Here is a 9,415-nt window from a genome sequence, read left to right on the forward strand (position 1 = left end):
AATGAGTGTCACAGGGTTACCGCAGCAGAGAGGAACCAAAAGACCGCAGCTTCTGATTGCTCCTACTCCTGCGCTGAAAAGAAGCACTTCACCTTCTTTTTAAATGGTGTAAATTCCTTTTGGCAGTACAGGGATTGATCAGCCATGTTGAGGGCTCTGGGAGTCTGAGCTCTTAGCTGAGCTTGGCTAGCACTTCTGTCCCCTATATAATCTGGGTCTTGACTGACATACCATGTCAGTGCTAGCATATGCTGCATGGCAAGGAGGATAGGAGTTAGTGGTTATATGAGAAGGCACTTGGTGGGTTTATCTGTGACTGTTGCTTGGTTTAGTAAGTGTCATAATTCCCTTTCATTCTCCTACTTGTATTTCCCCATCCTCCACTCCCCGGTGCATTCCTCTGTTATATGTGAGTGCATATTGCATGCCTGGTATTTTCCATTTCCCCTATTCGTATTACCTTGTTCATCTGGTTGGTGTACTACAGTGCACAACTACTCCCCTCTTCCCTGCGTAGTGGAAGGGTACAGATGGAGGGTGGAATCAGGAGATAAGGCAAGATACGTGGCCCCGGCATCTTCACCTTCAGAAGTAACCTGGGGAACAGGGCCAGCTAGGGGGCCCATACTGTTAAGGACAGTGAAGGAGCACCTGCTCCCGGGTCACCCAACAACAGAATCATGACAGTTAGTTTTTGATACTGTGTATCTTTGCTGCCGCTTCTTACAATACTAGCAAAGTCGAGGGGATTTATAGAAATCTCCTGCCCACTGTACTTTTTTTACTCAGTGTAAACTGAGCTGCGGTGCGTGTTTGAAATATACAACATGTCAATTTCTCATTTAGTTTTATGTGCAGATTCTCCCCATAGAATTGCATTAGATGGACAGAATCTGCAGGTAAACAACACAAGTAATCCACACATGACTGTATAAGTTAAATTTTGTCAAAGCCAAATACCTGGAAGTATCAAAAACTAAGCAGATTTAATTAAAACATGAGACTAAAACTGTAGCATAAAAAATGTGATAAAAATGAAAGTAACTTAATTTAGCTAAGAGGTGCAGAAATCCTGCAGAAAATCTGCAACATCAAAAACTCACCAAATACTCATCGGGTGAACGTAGCCCACAATGCTCATTATTTTGGGTGGCTTCATTTGGAACACTGCCTGTATACACATTTATCTAAGGTCACTCTAACCATTTTAATCAGTTGTAGAGATGAGTGAATTGATTCAACGTGAATTGAATTCATGTTGAATTCTTATGATTTTTTTGAACCCAGCAAATTCAAATAATTTGTGATTGACTCTTTGCAAATTGCTCAAAATGGCCACCACGATTTTACACATTGGAGAGGAGGCTACTATGACTTTGGGTGTGGTCAGGTGGGCTTCCCCATAATGCTTTGCAGATATTACATCACATTGTATAGCACAGCCAATCAATGGGGACTGTCATAGCATGCATGAAAGCCTAAGCAGGGAATGCAGAAGCCAATTTTGAAGTAAATCTGATTGAGAGAATGTCACAGCTCACAGATTAACAGTAGAGGGAGAGAGAGAAAGCCATAAAACACTGAATAAAGTGTACAGAGTATGTGATATCACAGCAATGTAGAAGATTAGTGTGTAAGGAAAAAGGGAATAATACAGATGCAATTGATAGGGAGAAAGGGATTGGAAAGTCAATGTGTTATTGGTTACTTACCATCCATTTACCCATGGCCATGTACAGTATGTGGATGTCACCTTGACATTACTAATGCTATGTTTCAATTAATGAGCTTGAAAGTGGATGAATATAGGTCTAGGAGACCTCAGAATGTCATACAAATCTTATCAGGGCAATTGGAGGTCTTAGATTTGCACAAATTTAATCTTTTTGAAAAAAAAAAAATGTGAATTCAAATTTCAAATGATTCTTTAATCTCTAATTAATTGTATTCAAAATGTGAGCTATAAATGGCCTACATAGCTACACATGCAATGCTTTGGCCATTTTTCTTGCTTTTTTTTAAGCGAACCTGTCAGCAGGATTTTGCTAAGTAAACTACAGGCATTGTCAGGTAGGCAGCGTTAAACTGATGAAAATGATACCTGTGGTGAAGAAATCTGTCTTGTGGTTCTTGTGTAATCAGTATTAGAAGATTTCAGTTAATAATATGCTCATGCTTTGGTGTGGGACTGTAGCCAGAGTCTTATCTTCTTGCTCTAAGTTAGAGAAACCATGGGAAGGCCAAGGAGAAACCAAGGAAAGACCGGCCCACTGGCCGCCCTAAAGCACAAACATATTCCTCATCGTAGAGAAAGGGAGAGAGACAAACTGTGCTTAAGGGCGGTTGTGGTCAGGTCTTCCCTTGATTTCTCCTTGGTCTTTCCTTGGTTTCTTTGGCTTAGAGTAGGAAGACAAGACTCTGCCCAGAGGCCTCCCCACAGCACAGGCATATCATTAACTGAAAACATCTAACACTGATTACACAAGAACCACAAGACAGATTTCTTCACCCCAGGTATTAATTTAATCAGTTTAACATTGCCAACCTGACAATGCATGTAGTTTACTTAGCAAAATCCTACTGACAGGTTCGCTTTAAGGTCAGTGCCATTTTTACCAAAACTCGGCTGTTCTAGGCTGGCATTTTTCTAAATAGGTTCTCTATAAAACTTTTTAAAATAGGAGCAATAACCCATGCACAATATGTTACAAAATAAGACAAGCTACAAAATATGTAAAAATAAATTTGGTTTATGAAAGAGGAATGTACCTAATGTGGTTGTTATAGGTAGCTCTCTGATTTGGGTCATGATGACTGAGGGAACCTAAAGACTCTTCTGACACATAAGTGGTGCATACTAGATGAAAAGGTCTTGCACAGTTATTGGGTCGGGGCCCTCTACAAGAAATCCAGCTATACATCATGTACTGGTATGATTCCAAGTATTGTGAATGCAAATCAAAGTAACATTCTAAGAAATTAAATATACTGTACATAATATTAACACAAAGAAAATTATAGGAGTCTAATGTTAGAGCATTTTCACCAAAATATACAAATCTCAGTCCTATATAGTTCTTTGTAAAATAAAAAATATAAAAACTAGTATTATATAATTTTGAAAAAATGAATCCCATGTTCCCACCAAAGCAATCAACAGTCATAAATGTAATTATATGAAAACTGTTTTAATGCAGAAACCTTAGATCATTCTAAAACAACTGGTGGTGAATAATTAGCAGATTCATCGAGACGTGAAGCTAATGAATCCTGCACATACATGCCATATTTTTCACTAGTGTATCCATGGCTTAGCGTAAGTCTGTTTGCCCACAATGAGTTTTTGGTGCTGCGTATTTTTGCAGTGTCAAAAATGTAGCGTCTTACAGTTCCAGCAGAGTAAATGGGATTTCTAGAAATCTCCTGCCCTCTGGGCTTCTTTTTACTCCTCGTAAACCAAGCTGTGGTCCATGTTTTTTCACAATCCACAACATGTAAATTTCTCTTGTGAGTACACAGAGTTTTATGTGCAGATTTTCCCCATAGACTTGAATTAGATGTAGAAGATCCACAGGAAAAAACACATACTGTATATTCCACACAGGACTGTATCAATAAAGTTTCGTCAAAGCCAAATACCAGGAAGTATCAAAAACAAAGCAGCCTTATACAAAGCATAACACAAGAAAAAGAGACACAAAACGCAGCGCCATAAACAAGATAAAAATGCAGTAAAAAATGCACTAAAAATCACAATGAAAAAAAAAGGAAGTGACCTAATTTACATAATAGGTGAAAAAAATCTGCAGCATCAAAAACTCACCAAAAAGTCATCATGGGAAAGTAGCCTTAGTGTATGCACATGTTGTCTCTTAGGCTACCTTCCCATGATGAGCTTTTGGAGAGTTTTTGATATTGTAGATTCTCTGCAAGTATTGTGTAAATTAGGTTACTTGCATTTTTCATGTGTTTTTTTTCATGGGTTTTTACTGCATTTTTGGCTCTCCCATTTTTATCTCTTGTTGGTGTGTCATGTTTTATATAAAGTTGTTTTGTTTTGACACTTCCTGATATTTGGCTTTGCAAAAACTTTATTGATATAGTCATGTGCGGATCACATGCATTTTTCATGCGTCTCCACTGTGAACGTCCGTTTTTACCTGAGGATTTTCAAGATCTAATTCAAGTCAATAAGGAAAATCTGCAAATAAAATCTAGCGTACTCACAAGAGAAATTGTCATGTTGCAGATTAGAAACTCGTGCCGCAGCTCAGTTTGCACTGAGTTAAAAAAAAAGTACAGTGGGCAAAAGATTTCTATGAATCCCATCCACTTTGCTGGAACTATAAGACACTGTGCTTTCAACACTGCAAAAATGCACAGCGTCAAAAACGCACCAAAAAATTATTGTAGACACAGCATTAGTCTGGTTTCACATGTTCTGGTATTTCCAGTACCGTAAAAAAATGGTGCTGGAGATGTCAGTGTCCATGTTTCTGTGTGTGTGTATTACTTGCGGTACACATGTGGCAACCGTGTGCTGCATCAGTAGCACACGGACAGGCGCCAGGGAAGAAGTGGTACAGTAAGCACTGTTTCCCAGCATCGGGTGCTGAAGACGGCTTTCTTCATTCTCCCTTGCTCTGCTGGCAATCAGTACGAGTAGGGGAGAATGATGAGAGTTGTATTCAAGTGAGAACAATGAGAGCAGGCGGCGGCTGATGGGTCTATTATTCCTATCAGCCTACACCTGCTTCCACTAATAAAAGTGACAGCAGGCGACAGCTGATGGGAGTATTCATCACCCGCCGCCTGTGCTATAAATAAATGAAGAAAATGGGTTCCCCTGTATTTTTGTTAACCAGCCAGGCAAACTCACAGTTGGGGACTGCAATCCTCAGCTGTCAGCATTAGCCAGGCTGGTTATCAAGAATAGAGGGGTCCCCACGCAGTTTTTTTTTAAATTATTTAGATTAATTATTTAAAAATGGCATGAAGTCCCCCCATTTTTGACAACCAGCTTTGCTAAAGCTGACAGCTGGGGCTGGTATTCTCAGGCTGGTAAGGAACCATGGATATTGCCCCCCCTAGCCTGAAAGTAGGAGCCTGCAGCCGCCCAGAATAGGCGCATCTATTAGATGTGCCAATTCTGGCACTTTGCCCAGCTCTTCCCACTTGCCCTGTAGGGGTGGCAAGTGGGATTCATATTTGTGGGGTTGATGTCACCTATGTATAGTCCGGTGACATCAAGATAAGACACCCATCCATTACTAATCCTATAGTTGTATTGTAAATAAAGACACAGCAAGAATAAAGTCTTTTATTTGAAATAAAACAAAACACACTTTTCCATTTTTATTTAAAAATAACACACACAGTTATACTCACCTAATGCCAATTCCATTGAAGCCCTCGTCTCCTGTAATAAAACAAAAATGAAAAACAACAATATCCCTCACCTAACTGTCATTCTATTCCATGCTGTAATCCATGTCTGGGGATAAACAGTTTTCAACATGGACGGTGCCAAGATGGGACCGTCCAGGAAGAAAACAACTGGTGAATGAGCTTCTGCGAGTGCAGCCTCAGTGACTAACGGTGACGTCATCGAGGTAACGTCCGGTCACTGAGGCTGTGTTTCCAGGCAGGTTAATGAACTGTGGTGACCTTGATGTGATCCCTGCTAGCAGAGTGAGAAACTGCTAGATTTGCAGCAAAGAAAACAAGTTTTAATAAAAAAAAACCTGATGACAGGTTCCCTTTAAGCTATATTGCTGAATTTGATTGCAAATTCCATTAAATCATCTTGGATACAAAGAATGATGGATTTTAATAATAGTGTTAATTAACAACTGAAATGCTCAAGTTCTCTGTAATTGAATTGATAACGTCAGACGCTCAGATTTGCTCGTCTCGAGTAGCGAGCATGATAGAAGTGAATGGCAAACTAGAGCATTTTTTCCCGAGGATGGACAAATTCTCTCTCTACTTAATTCACTTATGGGAATCCGAACACCACGGGACAATCAGCACTGCTTGCTACTCAAATGAGCGCCTGATTCTTTGTCGACTATCGACACTACTCGAGGCTCGCTACAGCATCTGACAGCTCGATGAGTTCGGCACTCGATTGAATATCCGGGTACTCGCTTGTCATGCTCGACATGCCCGGTATGTTTGGAACCTGAGTTTGAGCCACTAAACCTGTGGGAATTGCCTGCCAATCACTGTAGTTCCATAGCCATTGATGACAGCATGGGAAACACCCAATGTTTGGGGTGCCGAATCCGAACAGTAACATGGACTTTCTGGAGAAGTCTGTGTTTGGGGTCTGTGCCCAAACAGTAGATGTTCAGTACAGACCACGAACTTTACGGTTCGTATTTGCACATTATTAGCTGCCACATATAAGAAATAATCTTTCATTGACAATTCAAATATATTCTATTCTCTCCTAATACCCCTCATATCTGGAAATAATTTTGGGTTCAGTGTTTGAGTAGGGATTGTCATATTACATTTTTTCACGGTTGATTGCCTTACAGACTTTGTTGTTGCCATGTACAAGAAAAAGTCCTTTCAGGGACTATTCAAATAGATTCTATTCTGTAATAATACCGCTCTTAGCTATGTAGATAATATAAAATGCACAAGAACAGTATGAGCTGGTTGTGGATTGGATAGCAAATAATGCTTCCAGTCTGTTTCCTAACATCACCTGGTCTTCCACACAATACAATCTTGCTAGCCAAGAGTCTGGACAACATAATTCTCACCATGATCCCCTTCCTCCCACCATGCTGAGTTCCAGAAGACAATTAATTCCACAATTGGACACACCGAGGAGCTCTTTACCTTTCCATGTATGGATTCTTCTGGCCTTTCAACATGCAAGTTTCAAGAGGGAAATGAGTAGATTTTACGCACTGATGCCCACATTTCTGAGCAGCCAAAGCCAGAAGAAGACGACGATGGTGAATGTCAGTTAAAGTCTCAAGAAGTGGATTATTATGAGACACAGTTGCCAACAAGTCACCGCTGACAAGTCACCACTGGTCAATGATGCTGTGCTCGTAGCAGCTCATTCACCAGTGATTCTCAGCCTGGACGGTCGCATCTTGGTATCGTCCAGGTTGAAAACTATTTAGCCCCCAGACATGAATTACGGTGTGGGACAGAACGATGGACAGGTGTGGTATATTGTTGTTTTAGTTTACTTTTATTATAGGAGATCGAGGGCTTTGGTGGAATTAGGCGAAGTCATAAGTATGGTTTAATTGAGATTATTAAAGGAGTCTGTGTCATTTTTTAATTAAAGGACTTTATTCTGGCTGAGTCTTTATTTACCATATAACTACAGGATTAGTAATTGATGTGTCTTGTCTTATAGACTCCTCTCCATTACTAAGCCATGGCCTTGATGTCACCTGACAATACAAAGGTGACATCAACCCCACAAATATGAACCCCACTTGCCACTGCTACAGGGCAAGTGGGAAGAGCCAGGCAAAGTGCCAGAATTGGTGCATCCAATAGATCACCTTTTCTGGGCAGCTGCGGGCTGCTGCTTTTAGGCTGAGGGGAGCCTATATCAATGGCCCTTTACCAGCCTGAGAATACCAGCCCCCAGCTGTGAGCTTTAGCAAGGATGATTGTCAAAAATGGGGGGGACACCACACCGTTTTTTAAAATTAATTTAAATAATAAAAAAACAGCATGGGGACCCCTCTATTCTTGATAACCAACCTTGCTGAAGCTGACATCTGAGGGTTGCAGCCCCCAGCTGTAAGTTTTGCCTGGTTGGTTCAAGAAATTAGGGGGGAAGACAGCGGGTTTTTCATTCATTTATTTTGTTATATCGCAGGTGGCGGGTGAGGGATATCCGGATCATCCACTCCTGCTGTCACTGTTATTAGTGGCAGTAGGTGTCAGATGATGAGAGTAAGAATCCCAAAAGCCCACACCTGCTGTGATCGTTCTGACTTTAATATAACTCTCATCATTCTCCTCTGCTCGTGCTGATCGCCGGCAGAGCAGGTGAGACTGATGAGAGCCTTCTTCAGCACCTTTCGCCGGGGAACAGCGCTTACTGTAGCACTTCTTCCCCAGTGCCGATGCATGTCACATGAATGGCATCAATTTGTGCTCTCCGTGTGCATGTGTGTGGGACATTTTGCCGCCCGTGCTGATGGTAAAAAAACGGACATGTGGGACACACAGTCCATGGAAGCACACTGACATGTGCACAGACCCATTCATTTGAATGGGTCTACATGTGTCAGTGTCTCCAGTCTGTGTGAAAACTGTCACCACACGTACGGAGACAGGGATGTGTGAAAGAGGCCTAACAGCATGTCCGCTATTAAAGAGAAATGAATATTCACTGCTTTCACTCCCATGAGCGTGGAATGCAGTGAAGATTCATTTCTCTTTAGCAGCGGGCATGGGAGTAAGCCACAGCCGCCGGCTCCTGCCTACTGTGATGCGCTGCTACGCCGCTACCGCTCCCCCATTTCCAAGTCCACAGCCAGAGCAGGTGCACCCAGACTGTAAGATGCACCCCCCATTTTCCTTCACATTTTTGGGAGAAAAAAGTGCTTATAGTCCAAAAAATACGGTATCTAAATACCCCCAGGAATAAATGTTTTTCAGCCCTTGCACACATGAAGTGGACAGGGTGGTAGGCGTGGCGAGGAGCTGCTGTGTCCCAGTACCCTGGCACCCCACAAAGGAAATACAATGTCCCATCTGTTGTATGTGAAATGTGCAAAGCAGGACAGTTACATTAGACACTGAGATTCCCTCTCGTTCCATATTTTTAGTTCCAGATTCAGGGTTTATACAAACAATTCCAAACTGTGTTCTTACTCAACAGTTCAACTTTACTGGAAAACAGGGGTTCTGGTACAGACGTAACACAGTCACATCCAATTATTTTCCATGAGCTCGTTCTGGTAACACAGTTGACATCCAATCACATTCCACTAGCTCTCCCTGATTCTCTTCTCACAACTTCCATCTCACAGATGCTCCTTTTACTTCTGCGGCTTCCATGCCCCTAAGTCCACCATCTTCCTCCCACTCCCCCATCCGGTTTCAATTGGAAAAGGTAAAAGGTGCGCTCAGCTCTGCCTAGTCCTGGCCGTAGGCCCCGGATCCTCTTTGGAATGGTTTCTTCATTAGATGGTGACCACTCGCATGCTGCTAGGGCTGGGGTTCCTCATTGCCCCAGCATTCCTCACCTCCAGGGTTATCCGTCTGCTCTCTCTAACTGCTGCATCACTTTTTCTCACTAACCAGGAAGTTTCTCCACTATATCTCACTGCTCTGTACTACACCCATCTCTAAAGGCCCCGTCTCACATAGCGAGATCGCTAGCGAGATCGCTGCTGAGTCACAAGTTTTGTGACGCAAC

This window comes from Ranitomeya variabilis, chromosome 2, assembly GCF_051348905.1.
Source record: "Ranitomeya variabilis isolate aRanVar5 chromosome 2, aRanVar5.hap1, whole genome shotgun sequence".
Lineage (NCBI taxonomy): Eukaryota > Metazoa > Chordata > Amphibia > Anura > Dendrobatidae > Ranitomeya > Ranitomeya variabilis.